Genomic DNA, 15,466 nt, shown 5'->3' with positions numbered 1-15,466 from the left:
CTCTCCCTCCTCCCCCTCCCTTCCTTCCTTCTTTTCTTCCTTCCATCCTATTATAGAAAGTGAAGTGTTAAGGACATTTTCTGTCAAGATTCCAAACTCTTTTTGATTTATCTTGGACATGCAGAATATTCAAAATACAAGGGCCTTAGGGGTCATCTGAAGGGAAGTAGAGGCCCAGAGAGGTAAAGGATTTTATCTGAGGTCAACTAAGTGAAATTCTACCAAGGTCAGAAAACTATTGCATAGCAGGAGTCCAGTCACCCCCAACTTGGAAGGCTGTCAGAAGAGCAAAGGCAATGTCTGCCTGGCTCTGGAGGTGTCATCCTTTTTTAATAACTTAATTCAATCTTAAAATCAGCAAGTTCTTCAGCTTCCTCTGAAGGAGGCCAGGATCCCTCACTAGGAGGCTCAGAATGAAAAGAAAATCTCTAATCATACCCAGCACTTCAAAAGACCTGGTGCTGAGGGCCAGGTAGCCAGTAGGGCTTAGAGACACAAGGAGTTAGGGCTTGGAAATACAGGAGGAGGAAACAGGACTTTTATTAATCTGTGCCTTAAAACTCTTTAAGTCACTTGATTGTGGAATAAAACCAACACATTAAGAAGACTTCAAGAGGGAAAACTTGAAACTGGTTTTACACTTTGGAAGCCCAGGGTTCCAGATCCGCCATCCTTAGTGACAGACTGGCGAGGTTCTCAACGTGGGACATTCCCATTCCCATCCCAATGACTTCAGCAAAGGAATCTCCAAAGTCAGTTTCTAGGCTTTAGCTTCTTCCCTTGTTAAAGCAAGAGAATTGGTCCACACAACAGCCAAAGTCCTGTCTATACGTAAGAGCCATGTGACTCTACCATCATATTAAAATCATAAAAAATAACATGTGATTCAATAGCTCGTTACTTTTTTTATCGTCCTGGTTTTTTTCCCATCCCCGTTTGTTGGCTTGGTGAGCAGCATGAACTTAGGAGGATGCCTTTGATGCCCCAGATTACTTGTAAGAATTTTATCTCACAATTTTTCCCAAAGGATGTTAGGGCTGCTGCATTCTCTTTGACATCCTTGCCTATAAAACAATCTAGAAGTGGGTCACTATTAGAGGTCAGCAGTGTTACTAGAATGTTCCCCAATGGGCTCAGAATAAAGCCAAACTTCTTCATGTGACCTACAATGCCCTACCTTATCTGGCTCCTCTTTACTTTCCAACCTTGGTTCACACTCTCTCTCTCCTCATTTGATTTATTCTGGACACACAGGCCTCTCCCTTGTTCCCTGAAGGCACCAACCTCTTTCCCAGCTCAGGAACACCATCTAGGCTGTTTTCTCTACCGAGCTCTCTTCCTTCACTCTTGGTCTGCTTGGATGATTCAGGACTAAATATCCCATCATCAGGGAAGTCTTTGCTGACCACCTCATCTAAACTGAAATCAGGCTGCCCTATCCTTTTTTCTTTAGAGCATTCAGTATAATTTGCGACTTGTATATGGCTGTGTGTTTTCTTCAATATCTGCCTCCCTAACTAGACTGGAAAGTCCTTGAGGGCAGGGACTATCTTTTTTTTGTTGTTCACTATTGTATTCCCTAGCACCTAGTAGGCACTCAATAAATATTTGCTAAATTAGTGAATGAATGAATGCATTCACAGAAAATTCCCAGCACCGTCAGCTCTTTATGGCTGTTTATATATCAGACAACAATGTGAGAACACTTAGTGAAGCTGTCACTTTGACCCTGTTTTGGCATTGTGGAACTAGCTATTGGCCTTTCTAAGTTGGCAACTGTTCCAATGTGTGTCTATTCAAGCTGGACTGGCCTCTTTAATGACTCAGTGGGACCACCATCAAGCCAGTTAATGCATCCTCAGTTCTCTCAATCTGAGTTCTTGCTAAACTGCATGGAAGTTCTCCTGGCCAAGAAGATACCTGAGATTTCAAGTTTGAACTAATGTATCCTTAAGAGAGAAAATCAAGTGAATCTCAAGTGATTGATTTTTGCCTATGAATAAAAGTCAGAATTAAGTCATATGTGGAATTACTACGCAGTCACCTGACTGCAATCAGTTTTGCTTAGATGTTGCTGGGACCACATGAAAAAGGGGTTATTTATTAGTAATGGACTAGTTCCTTTAAAATTCTGTAGCAATCATGTCTCTCTCTCTCTCTCTCTCTCTCTCTCTCTTTTTTTTCTTCTAGTCCATGGAAAGTGTTATCTCAGGCAGCTTTGTGCAGGAAGTTGGGTTTATCACTTCCTCACAGTTGCAGTTTGTCTAGGACTTAACTACATGCTATCAGATTACATCAAAACGTAGGCCTTTGTGTGTTTAACTCATCAAAGGAGTGGACCCTCAGGACTTGATATCACTTCACTGCATATGCAGCCATGTAGCAAAACAAAGCCTATCTAACAGGACAGAACTATTTCTGTTGTGTGGCAGCTCCGCTAGCTCGAGCTTGCAGAAATGGTCGGGTTTCAGGTGTCTGCAGTGTTTCACTTCTTGTTTTTATATTTATCTCTTTTTAGAATTGCAGTCATTTGCCTGGTTGTATGCAAGGAAGGAAAACCCAAAATATTACCTACCAGGGAGGACAAGATTGCTCCAATTTAGTTGGAGGCAGCACTAACCTTATCATCTTGATTTTCACTTAAGTTGCGGCCACCATAGTCTGGGCTTTGGAGCGGACCACATGGGGAATTTGAATCCTGTGTCCTCCGTTTCCTGGTTGCGCATCTTTGGGCAAGTTATTTGACTTCTCTGAGCCTTGGTTTCCCCATCTGAAAATTGGAGATAATAATAGCACCTGCCTCATAGCCTTCTGGTATGGAATAAATGACATGGTTTAAATAATATGTGAAAAGTGCTTGTGGAATGTGTCACCATAGGAAGGACGTGCATATTTTAAAGCTGGAGGGGTACGCCATGCCCTGCAGAGTGGCCAGGGCTGGCAGAGCAGTCCCAGGCTGACTGAAGTTTCTCAGGCTGCACTTCCACCTTTGGGGCCTCATTGCTATTTTCTTATCCGTGGAGTTCCCTCTTCTCTGCGGTGGGCTGGCTGCCAGATGCTGCCTCTATTGGCGGCCACAGGAAGCCAATGCAACAGTGAAGTAATACTTCTGCCCTAGGGCTGGCTCCGCCCTGTTGACCAAGGTTTTTTCGATCTGCTCAGCTGACTCCTTTTAATGCCTTGCCTAAAAAGGACTTCTCACCCAGCTCTGCTGCACTGGGAAATGGCTGACTGCCCCAGAGGCTTCGGACAAACAGCTTTCGGGGGATAGAAATGGTGAAGTGAACTTCTTTTCCCAGTTCAACGCTTTAGAAGTTTAAGGGTAGCATTCTGCAGCCACTCTCCAATAAGATGCTCATTTACCAAAATCATTTGTCAAAGGAAGAGAGACAGGGCTTGATTCTATAAAATCTCTCCAAGCCAGTGGAATAGAATGAGGCACTCTTAAAAAAATTATTTGCATCAAGACAGTATGCAAATTTTTAAGGTCAATGACTGGAAAGAAATTAAGTTACACCTAAAAAACTGTATACTTTAAGAAAGTGAGTGTTTTTCTTTTTCTTTTAACAAACCTGAAACCATTTTAAATAGGAAATTGAAACAAGCCTGATGCCTTATTGCTTCTTTACAATCTGGTTCTTCACAGACGGCTCCCTATCCTCATAGCTTCTTCCCTTCCGGCTCCTGAGGCGTCAAGATGCCCCGTGAGCCACATTTTGCCTCAGTTGTTCAGAGGATCACTTCAGAGCCACCAACCGCCATTCACCTCCATTTAGGGTAGGTGTCAGAGGTTCCCATCCAGTGGATTTTGCCTTTGTGTCTGGCCCCTTGGTCTGAGCTGTTTGGCTATCTCTTTAGCTCCTGTCCCTGGATGCTGCCTCTCAGAGCTCCCCGTAATGGTCACAGGGCCAGGTCCACTTCATCTTCAAGCCCTATACAGGAGACAGGTTCGCAGGCTGGACCCAGCATCTTGGGCTCCCCTTTATCTGGGAAGAGAGTTGGGACATTTGGCTACAACCCTCTTAGGATGGTTGTGAATGCCAAGTGAAGACCAGCCTCTTCTGTAGATTGATGAGATTAAAAATAAATTTTTTCTAATTGCAAAAGCAATAAATGCACACACACACACCCTAAACTGCACACACACCAACACACACACACCCTAAACACAGAAATGTTTAAAGTTTAAAACTAAAGGCCCTCATATCAACCTCCTAGTAATAATTCTTCGTTACATACTGTTCCATATTTATTTCAGTGCATATCGAAAGTATTTTACTTAAGAAAAGAGAGAATGGAATGCTACCTGCTCTTCAGAAACTTGCATGTTTTCCTTAACAGTATATCTTGGATAGATAGATTCAAATGTCAATATACACAGACTTACCCCCCTATTTTATATGCTCGAGGCTATCCCACAGTAGCGTGCACAATAATTTCTTTACTCAATTTCTTACTAAGGGACTTTGGACTATTTTGGATTTTTTTGACTTAACAGTGCAGTACAGAACATCTTTGTGCAAACATCTTTGTGTTCATGTATATTTCTGTAGAATTGCTGGGTCAAAGGGCATGCACATTTTACATTTTAATAAACATTGCTAAATTGTGTACCAGTGTACTAGTTTGCAATCCACTCAAAAGTCCGAGAAGTCTTGTTTCCTCAAACACTTATCAACTCTAGTATTACCAAATTTCATAAATCTGATGGGCAAGAAAAATCTTGTTTTCATTTGCGTTTCCTTTATTAGTAGTAAAGTTGAACATCTTTTAAGATGTTTCTTAGCTACCTTTATTTCCTCTTCTGTGAATTTTCTGTTTGTATTCTTTTTCAAATTTCCTGTTGAGATGTCTTTTTCTTATTAACCTGTGCATCAGTAAGGATACTTTGGGATATAATTACAGAATGCTTACTAAAATGTGGCTGATGTTTATTGTTTACTGTATTCCATCACACAGTGTCTGGAGGCAGGGTATTTCAAGGTTGGACAGTGGCTTAGCAATCTTGGGCCCTGATTTTTCCTGCTGTGTTGTGCTCAACCTGTTCTTATGTGATTTCAAGATGGCTGCCATAGTTCCAATCATCACGTTCTAGACAGCTATTTCCAAAGCACCAGAAGAGCTCCCTGCCCCAAATTCTCAAGATTCTTTGATCATGGAGGAAAACTCTTCTTAGCAGCTTGCCTGCAGACATCTCCCCGACCCTGCGCCTTTGGGCCAGGATTGGGTCACATGTCCCTTTCTGGGATGAGATGCCCATGTGCCTGCCTTTTTTTGTGTGTGCGGTACGCGGGCCTCTCACTGTTGTGGCCTCTCCTGTTGCGGAGCACAGGCTCCGGACACGCAGGCTCAGCGGCCATGGCTCACGGGCCCAGCCGCTCCGCGGCATGTGGGATCTTCCCGGACCGGGGCATGAACCCGTGTCCCCTGCATCGGCAAGCGGACTCTCAACCACTGTGCCACCAGGGAAGCCCCGTGCTTGCCATTTTAAATGGGCCTTTTCCCCGTTATTCACCATGTTGTCTCCTGAATTATTTGAAGCAGGCAAATGCAACTTGATTATAACGCAACAATTCAAATTAGGGCAAAGATTATACCTGAAATATAAGATTGGCCTTGACTTTGAAGGATGTATCTTTAAAGGCTCAATGTGTGACTTGAGCACGGGCAGTCTAGCCCCTTAATATCTGGCCACTCTCAGTAGGTCATAATGTCACCAGCTCAGCCCACGATAATCCCATGACTTTTTCCTCTGGGCAACCGGAGGTAGTAGGACCGTACCTGGTCTGTGTAGCCACTGTTAGTCCAGTTGGGATCTGCTGGCAGAATTTCTGGACCTCCTCAGATGAGATGAAGGAGGTTGGTTTCTTTGGGTGGCTATAGTAATGCTTACCCTTTAATTTTAATTTTTTTATTTTTAAAATTTTCATTGAAATATAGTTGATTTACAATGTTAGTTTCAGGTGTTCAGCAAAGTGATTCAGATATACATATATATATGTATTCTTTTTCAGATTCTTTTCCACTACAGGTTATTACAAGATATTGAGTATAGTTCACTGTGCTATATAGTAGGTCCTTGTTGGTTATCTATTTTACAATATATATAGTAATGTATATATAGTATATGTATATACAATATATATAGTAATGTGTATATTTTAATCCCAGACTCCTAATTTATCACTCCCCCCCTTTCCCCTTTGGTAATTCTAAGTTTGTTTTTTATGTCTGTGAGTCTATTTCTGTTTTGTAAATAAGTTCATTTGTGTCATTTTTTTAGATTCCACATATCTGTGACAGTGATATCACATGATATTTGTCTTTCTCTGTCTGACGTACTTCACTTAATATGATAATCTCTAGGTCCATCCATGTTGCTGCAAATGGCATTATTTCATTCTTTTTTATGGCTAAGTAATATTCCATTGTATATATATACACCACATGTTCGTTTTCCATTCATCTGTCAATGGACATTTAGGTTGGGTCCATGTCTTGGCTATTGTAAATAGTGCTGGGATGCATGCATGCATCTTTTCAAATTACAGGTTTTTCCAGATATATGCCCAGGATTGGGATTGCTGGATCTTTTAATACCTACGCTTTTAAATGGATGTTGATTCCTGGCTGGAGTGATCAGAGAATATAAACCTTTCCCACCCATTTTGGGATAGGAATCTCCCCTCTTCCTACTGGGCATCGAGAGAATAGGAGCTAGCAGTTACAGTTTATTTTTGCTTTACTTATTTGAGTCAGCAATCTCAGAGGAAATAGAAATCTGATCTTTTTTTTTTTTAATATTTTTTTAGGGACTGCCCTGGTGGTGCAGTGGTAAAGAATCTGCCTGCCAATGCAGGGTACATGGGTTCGAGCCCTGGTCCAGGAAGATCCCACATGCCGCAGAGCAACTAAGCCCATGCGCCACAACTACTGAGCCTGCACTCTAGAGCCGGTGAGCCACAACTACTGAGCCCCTGTGCCACAACTACTGAGCCCCTGTGCCACAACTACTGAAGCCTGTGAGCCTAGAGCCCGTGCTCCACAACAAGAGAAGCCACTGCAATGAGAAGCCCGTGCACTGCGACGAAGGGTTGCCCCCACTTGCCACAGCTAGAGAAAGGCTGCACAGCAACGAAGACCCAACGCAGCCAAAAATAAATAAGTAAATATTGCGGTGGAGTGGCCTCTAGAGCACAGGCTCAGTAGCTCCGTGGCATGTAGGATCTTTCTGGACCAGGGCTCAAACCTGTGTCCCCTGCATTGGCAGTTGGATTCTTAACCACTGAGCCACCAGGGAAGTCCAGAGAGGGCTGATCTTAGTTACACCTTTGTAACTAGACAATTATCTTTTTCAGACTAAGAGACCTCCTCAGTTTCACCTTCTCTACTCCCAGAGTCCCAATGGCATCTTCTGGGTACCAAGGCTCTGGGTTTTTATGAAACTAAGGCTATGGACATAAAAGGTTGAGTTGCAGAATCATTTAGCTGATCTTCAACCTTTTCCCTTGATCTATTCTAATTTTCTCTAACTTAGCAATCCCCAAATGAAAGTTCAAACAAATGTCCCCCTCTTCTTCCCTCCTGCCCCTATTCCTTACCTCATGACTAACACAGTTACAGTGATATCTAAGTCAAGTGTTTTTTTTGGCTAAAGAAAGTACTCAATTTGGTTTTTAACCATAGGGAATCCTGGACAACTATTATGTAAATTTATCCCTAATTACTTTGTTTTTGGACGCTCACACACGGACTTAAACTTTTTCATTTCCAATTTTTTGTTGCTAGTATATAGAAATACTATTGATTTTTATATGTTGACTTTGTATCCTGAGACCTTGCATTAGTTTTACTAGCTTTTTTTCTTTTTTGGTAGATTCCTTAGGCTTCCCTACATATATAGTCATGCTCTCTGTGAATAGATAGTTTTGCTTCTTCCATGGAAAGGCTCCAGGAGGATGTAGTCCCACTAGCAACCAGCTTGATGAGCAGATGCAGATGAGCAGATGGTTTAAATTTTGGATCTGCTCAACCCTTGACTGGATTGTGCCAAGCAATGGAAAACCTGTCTGATCACATACAGTGGTCTTTTCTGGCTCTTTGATTCTATGCATGCTGTTTGATCTTTCTATTCCCCCTATTTGAGCCTGTCTTTCCTTACTTGATGAGTTGGATTTGAAAACTAGTTCATTTAGAGAGAGTTTTTAATGTTTACCTTATTTTTGAAGCATTTTTTTTTCCTGGCTAACAGACAAATCTGTCATTCCTAGGGCATTAATCACTTTCCCTTTTCCATTTCTTTCTTTGGTTTCCTATGAAGCTGTTAAAATTATTCCCTCCATACTTACCAGCCAGTTTGTCCACTGGCTCTTCCCTGATTTTTGCCAAGTGACTGTTCACAAGCAAGTGGTCTTGCGTCCCTTCCGAATGAGGGTCTGCGACTTTCTCTGCTCCCACTTCCCAAAGCTTTAAATTCCCTTTATTAAGCAACTTCTTGTGATGGGAAAACCACAGTTGTTTTCTACTGCTTCCTCACAGTCCCAACTTCTTCCAATTACTTGATAGTACCTTTGATTCTTTATCTTAATTACTTATACACTTGCTTTGTTTAAATATTTTATCCTCCAAATCTCACTTGTTTTTTCAACTGATTTTAATGTTTTTCTTTTTTCTTATAAATTTATTTATTTATTTTTGGCTGCATTGGGTCTTCGTTGCTGCGTGCAGGCTTTCTCTAGTTGCCGTGAGCGGGGGCTACTCTTCGTTGCGGTGTGCAGGCTTCTCATTGCAGTGGCTTCTCTTGTTGAGGAACACGGTCTCTAGGCACGTGGGCTTCGGTAGTTGTGGCTCACGGGCTCTAGAGCACAGGCTCAGTAGTTGTGGCTCACGAGCTTAGTTGCTCCGCGGCATGTGGGATCTTCCTGGACTAGGGCTCGAACCCATATCCCCTGCGTTGGCAGATGGATTCTTAACCACTGCACCACCAGGGAAGTCCTTAATGTTTTTTCTTTATCTCTCCTTTACCTATTTGGAGCTTACTTCTTTTTCTAATTACCTCCTTTCTTTGTTAAAATAAAAGTATGAAATAATATCCAGTGCAATAATTTTTTAGACTTCCTTCATGGATATATAGGTATAAGATCCTTTAAACTCAGAGGAACTTTATCTTTAGCAAATTACGGTGAAAGAATACAGTTTGGGGCTTCCCTGGTGGCGCAGTGGTTGAGAGTCCGCCTGCTGATGCAGGGGACACGGGTTCGTGCCCTGGTCTGGGAAGATCCCACACGCCGTGGAGCGGCTGGGCCCGTGAGCCATGGCCGCTGAGCCTGCGCATCTGGAGCCTGTGCTCCGCAATGGGAGAGGCCACAACAGTGAGAGGCCCGCGTACCGCAAAAAAAAAAAAAAAAGAATACAGTTTGTCATAGCTATACAAAAGACATACCAGAGGATCGGGATGGAAAGTGGCCCAAGGAAGGGTCACTCTTAAGCACAGGGATAATCCTGGATTTTTATTGATTGTTCCCTTTTCCCTTTTCTTTCCAGTCTGCTTTCGCATTTCCTTGCCTCCAGCACCAGGTCATTTTCCTTGAGTCCTTTTTCTGTTGGGAAAACAGCATGAGTAAGTGGAAGGAAAACAGACTTTGGAATATAAATAGACCCGAGTTTCAATACCACACTGCCCGATACTAGTTGTGGGTCTTTGGGCATGTTATTTACCCTTTCTGAGCTTCAATTTTTTATTTCTAAGGATTGCCTTTGAAAACATAAACAATATTCATAAGGCATCTAGCATAGTGTCTGGCTCATGGAAGATACTGAACACATGTTATCTATGATTATTACCTTTACACCTCTGGCTTTCTTCCTCGCACACTCTTCCTGTAATCCCTTGCTAGCCATGATCAGGCTCGGATGATCTCTACATTTATGATCTTTGAAAGTAGTGGTTAACCTCTTCATATTAGGTCAACAGTGTGAAATATCTGCCAGAAAAAATAGCTTGTGCAGTCTTAGCCCGAAATACAAGGGAATGCGTATGAGTTGAATGTGTTCAGAATCATAATGTTAGAGCCTAAGTGGATTTTAGAGACCAGCTGTTTCAACTCTTCTTATTTTACAGATAACTAACTGACATAGCATAAATAAGCTATTTGCCTAAAGTCCATAGTAGAGGATGTGGGAATACTGAGATGTCCTCACTTCAGGAAAAAAAATTTTTTTAAATTGAAGCAAAATTCACGTACCATAAATTAACCATTTAAAAGCTTGCAATTCAGTGACAGCACATTCACAGTGTGCAAAAACGACCATTATCTTGTTCCAAAGCGTTTTCATCACCCCGTATTCATTAAACATTTACTCCCCATCCCCCCTCACCCTAGCCTCTGGAAACCACTAATCTGCTCTCTGTCTCTATGCATTTGTCTGTTCTGCATATTTCATATAAATGGAATAATACACTACATGGCGGTTTGTGTCCGACTTCTTTTACTTGGCATAATGTTTTCAGTTCACGCTCGTTGTTCAAAAGTTCAAACACTATAGGAAATTATAATGAAGAAAATAAAAAATATTCTGGAATCCCACCATCATTGATGAGACTGTTAAAAGTATGGTGACAGTTGCTGTTCCCACTGTTTCCTGCATAAACAAGTTTACACTGTTCACACCTTTTACTTGAATTTGGTTTTCCACTTTACACTGTATATGAAACAGCTTCCTGCATTGACGCATACAGATCTCTTTGTTCTCTTTTATGGATTGTATGGTGTTTCATTATATGATTTTAACCCAGGTTGTTTAACAAACCTGCTGATGAACATCCTCTCTTGTCCCTCCTCCCACTTAATTCTTTGTTAAGTAAAACAGTTTATATCCTAACCTGCTGAATGTGAATTACTTTGAAATCCCAGTATTAGAGAAAAATAAACAGGAAAGGCTTTTGTTTCTCTGGGATCTGCTTGGATACATTGGAAAATGTGTGCATCAGTGAGAGCTTGATAAACTTTGAGGTTGCTTCTAATTTTGGATCCTTTGACTCTTGGGATTAATACCAAAATCATGGTAGTGCTAGAGACATAGAGACTAATGCCTAGAACTGGGAGTTAGGAGGCCTGGGTTTAGCCCTCATTTTACTAAGGCCTATAGCTCTGGGACTTTGGAAAGTTACTTAGATTTTTGGACTTCAGTTTCCTCATCTGTGAAATGAGGTGAATGAACTAATTAGTCACTAGTTAGTTCTACTTAGTCACTAGAACTAGTTAATGTGGTGGACATTAATTGAGGTCACTGCCCAGTTTACAGTGATTCCCCTTCTGCAGGAACAGCTCTGCTCCATGAGGGTGGGCCCCCAGCAGCGATGTTGTGTTATGAGACCCTCCTCTCTCAGCCATGTCTGTTAGTGGAAGCCATTTGTCATAAGTCAATCCAATCAAAATCTTTCTTTAGGATTTTTGAATCTGAACCACAGAAAATGTGGGCAGTTCCTGTCTTGCGGTGGGGGAATGTGAGAAGTGAAACTTGGTAGCCATTGGTAACCATATATTTTCAGTGTATCAAGGTTCTAATGTGGAGAGTAAAGGAGTGGGACTCCTGTGCTATGAGTCAGTGGGGGAATAATCACATAGAAAAGGAGCTACCTTTAAATACAATGTGGTTTCCTGGGTTGTAACCTAGAACAGGAAGAGGGCAGTGGAAAAACTGATAATCCAAGTAAATAGCAGTTAACAGTATTGTACCAATGTTAAATTTTTGGTTTTAACAAAGATGTCCTGGCTATGTAAAATGTTAACATTAAGGGGAGCTGGTGAACACTCTAAACTCTCCAACTATTTTTGCATTATCAACATCATATGCTTCCTGATATGATGTGATGAGAAGGGCATGACATCACTTCTGTGTTGTTCTTTTAAAAAATGCATACAGTCATCCCTCAGTATCTGTGTGAGATTTGTTCCAGGATCCCCCATAGTTATAAAAATCCTTGTATGGGGGCTTCCCTGGTGGCGCAGTGGTTGAGAGTCTGCCTGCCGATGCAGGGGACACGGGTTCGTGCCCCGGTCCAGGAAGATCCCACATGCCGCGGAGCGGCTGGGCGCGTGAGCCATGGCCGAGGAGCCTGTGCGTCCGGAGCCTGTGCTCCGCAACGGGAGAGGCCACAACAGTGAGAGGCCCGTGTACCGCAAAAAAAAAAAAAAATCCTCGTATGCTTAAGTCCCTTATATAAAATGATGTCATATTTGCATATTATCTACACACATCCTCCTCTATTCTTTAAATCATCCCAAGATTATTTATAATACCTAATACAATGTAAATGCTATGTAAATAGTTGCTAGTGTGTGGCAAAGTTGCTTTTCGGAACTTTTTGGAATTTTTTTTCGAATATTTTTGATCCATAGTTGGTAGAATCCATGGATGCAGAACCTGAGGATAAGGAGGGCTGACTGCACCTGCATTTAACCAGGGGGAAACATCATTGAGAGATATTCTAAGAATGACTGGAATGCGCCCTTCAAAAATATCAAGGTCATGAAAGACAAAGAAAGACTGAGGAACTCTCCCAGACTGGGGAAACTTAGGAGACATGAAAACTAAATGTAATGCATGATCCTGGAGTCCATCCTGGTCCTGGAAAAGATCATTAGTGAGGTTATCGGCAACATTTGAATAAGGTCTGTAGATTTGCTAGCGTTGTACCAACATTGATTTCTTGGTTTTGATAATTGCTCTGTGGTCATAAAAGACGTTAACATTTGGGGAAGCTGTGGGAATACTATACAGGAATTCTTTATATTATTTTTGCAACTTTTTTAAAGTCCAAAATTATTTCAGTATTTAAAAGCTTGCTAAAAGATGACAACATCAAAATGGTGTAGACAGCTCTAAACACCCATCCCTCCATAGAAACAAAAAAATTTAGAAACTCTAAAAACCAACTTTGTCAGAACTCTGGAAAATAGTAAAAAAAAAAAAAAAAAAAAAAAAAAAACCAAACAGCAACCAAGTAAATGCTGAATCAAGAGAAAGGCAACTTAAAATTGGTAGAAAATCTTTGTGGCATTTTTACTTGCCCTTGCCCCACCCCCTCCCTGCTGGGGTGGCAGTCTTGAAGATAGCAACCTGAGTTCCCAGCAGGAACACTGGCCCTGGTTCCAAAGGAAGCAGAGCAGACCTTGCTCACAAATCATTATGTTTGTCTGTTCTAACATGTCTGGAAACTACCTGAAGGACTGACACAAGGTATGTCTCTGTTTCACCTAACTTAGAACTTAGGGCAGAAAAGTGCTAGACATTGCTTGTAACACTGTAAGGTGAACAAAAACCCTGCAGCTGCCCAGGACAAAAGATTATGATTGAGACATACAATAGATTGCCTAAAGCCTGGGAGAAAAAGCTGGGGAGAGACTTCTTGTGGGAAATTAGGACATTCAAAAGAGCCCATATGTACTGAGAAATTTAGAAAGCCACACACATGTACAAGGCAGGACACATCCTCAGAAAAGACCCACAAAAACCTTAAGCTTTCACCTCTGGATGATCTTTAGGCTCAGTGCAAGTAGCAAGTGAAAGCTAAGGCAAAGTTGTAAGAAGCCTGGCTAAGTGTTAAAATAGTTTCCCAACACAGGCAATCTATAAAGAAGGGGAGAGGTGTTTATTTTTATTTTTCGTTTATTTTATTTAATTTAATTTTTTAGCTCCTAGAATCAAGGAAATCTCTTTCAAAGCACTAGCTGAACATGGCTAAAGGAACAGAGACTTCAGTAACCATACACAACAAGGAATATGGTCTCTACAACAATAGTTGGAAAAGTCACTAAAAAAATGGACAATTGCAGCCTTCAACAATCAAGAACAACAAACCCTGGAGAAGAAGGAGAATCTGATTTCCAGATTTATAAAATTTAAATGTACAATTATCAACAAAAATCACAAATCCTACAAAGATACAAGAAAGTATGGCCCATTCAAAGGATAAAAATAAATTGACAGAAACTGTCCATGAAGAAGACTAGGCATTGGAGTTCCTAGACAATGACTTTAAATTGACAGTCTTAAACATGCTCAGAGCTAAAGGAAATCATGCACAAAGAACTAAAGGAAACCACAAAAATGATGTACAAACACAATGAAAATATCAATAAAGAGATAGAAATTTTAAAAAGGAGCTAACTAGAAATTCTGGAGCTGAAAAGTACAATAACTGAAATGAAAAATTCACTAGAGGGTTCAACAGAAGATTTGAGCAGATAGAAGAAATAATCATGAACTTAAAGACAAGACAGTTAAAATTATCCATACCGAGGATCAGAAAGAAAAAAAGAGAAAAGTGAACAGAGCCTAAGGTATTTGTGGGTACAATCAAGCCAACCAACATATGCATTTTGGGAGTCCCAGAAGGAGAAGAGAGAGAGAAAGGGACAGAGATATTACTTAAAGGAGTAATGACCACAAACTTTCCAAATTTGATGACTCTACACATCCAAGAAGCTCAACAAAGTCCAAGTATGTTAAACTCAGAGAAATCCATACCAAGATACATTATAATCAGACTGTCAAAAGACAAAGACAGAGAATCTTGGAAGCAATAAGAGAAAAACATTATGTTCAAGGGATTCTCAATAAGATTAACAGCCAATTTCTCAGACAGAGGCAATGGGAAGAAATATTTAAAGTGCTGGGGGAGAAACTGGTCAACCAAGAATTCTATATTTGGCAAAACTATCCTTCAAGATTGAAGGAGAAATTAAGACATTCCAGAAAACAAAAGCTGAGGGAGGTTGTTAACAGTAGACCTACCTTACAAGAAATGTTAAAGGGAGTCCTCAGGTCCAACTTGAAGCTCTTCCAAGAAATAAAGATCTTCAGTAAAGGTGACTACACAGGTAAATACAAAATTCAATATTGTATTTTTTGACTTCTAACTCTACTTTTAATTTCATACTTGATTTTAAAGATAAACGCAAAAAAATATTTATAAATCTATGTTGTTGGCACACAGAGTGAAAAATTCAAGATATATAATGGTGTGATTGAAAACTATCATTTGGAGGAAAAAGGGATGTGTGTGTGTGTGTGTGTGTGTGTGTGTACATGTGTGTATATACACAGATCATACACACTTACACACGCACATGCCTGTATGGGCATAGAACATCTCTGAAAGGATATACAAGGAAACTATTGTTTCCTTTATAATTTTGAGGGCTGGATGATCATGCTTCCAGCAGCTAATTCTTGTCCTTTGGTTCTAATCTGCTACTTTTTTCATTTCTCCATTTCCAGAAAAGTACTACCACTTATCCAGTTGATTATGTCAGAAAGGTGGGAATTAGGTTTGTTTTTTCTCTCCTCCTCACCCCCCCATATTAAATCTACCTTTGAATCCTGCTAATTTTACCTCTAAAACATATCTCAACTTTGTCTACTTTTATTGCAGAAGATGTTGACTGTCCCCCAGTGTTTG

The 15,466-nt window shown here is 40.8% G+C and overlaps 1 protein-coding gene across 2 annotated transcripts in view; it reads left to right on the top strand.

The window, feature by feature from the left end:
• The window catches only part of EXOC6 (exocyst complex component 6), a 318,511-nt gene that overhangs the window by 51,938 nt on the left and 251,107 nt on the right, over window positions 1-15,466 (top strand). The window contains exon 1 of one of the 2 annotated variants that reach the window (XM_060034466.1): window positions 13,725-14,885. The exons of the other annotated variant lie outside the window; for it this stretch is intronic. The gene's annotated coding sequence lies outside the window, so the exon portion shown is untranslated. Of the gene's footprint in view, window positions 1-13,724; window positions 14,886-15,466 lie in introns of those variants that run through there. 2 annotated transcript variants of the gene reach the window in all.

This window comes from Delphinus delphis, chromosome 16, assembly GCF_949987515.2.
Source record: "Delphinus delphis chromosome 16, mDelDel1.2, whole genome shotgun sequence".
Lineage (NCBI taxonomy): Eukaryota > Metazoa > Chordata > Mammalia > Artiodactyla > Delphinidae > Delphinus > Delphinus delphis.
This window is presented reverse-complemented; position numbering and strand designations above follow the sequence as displayed.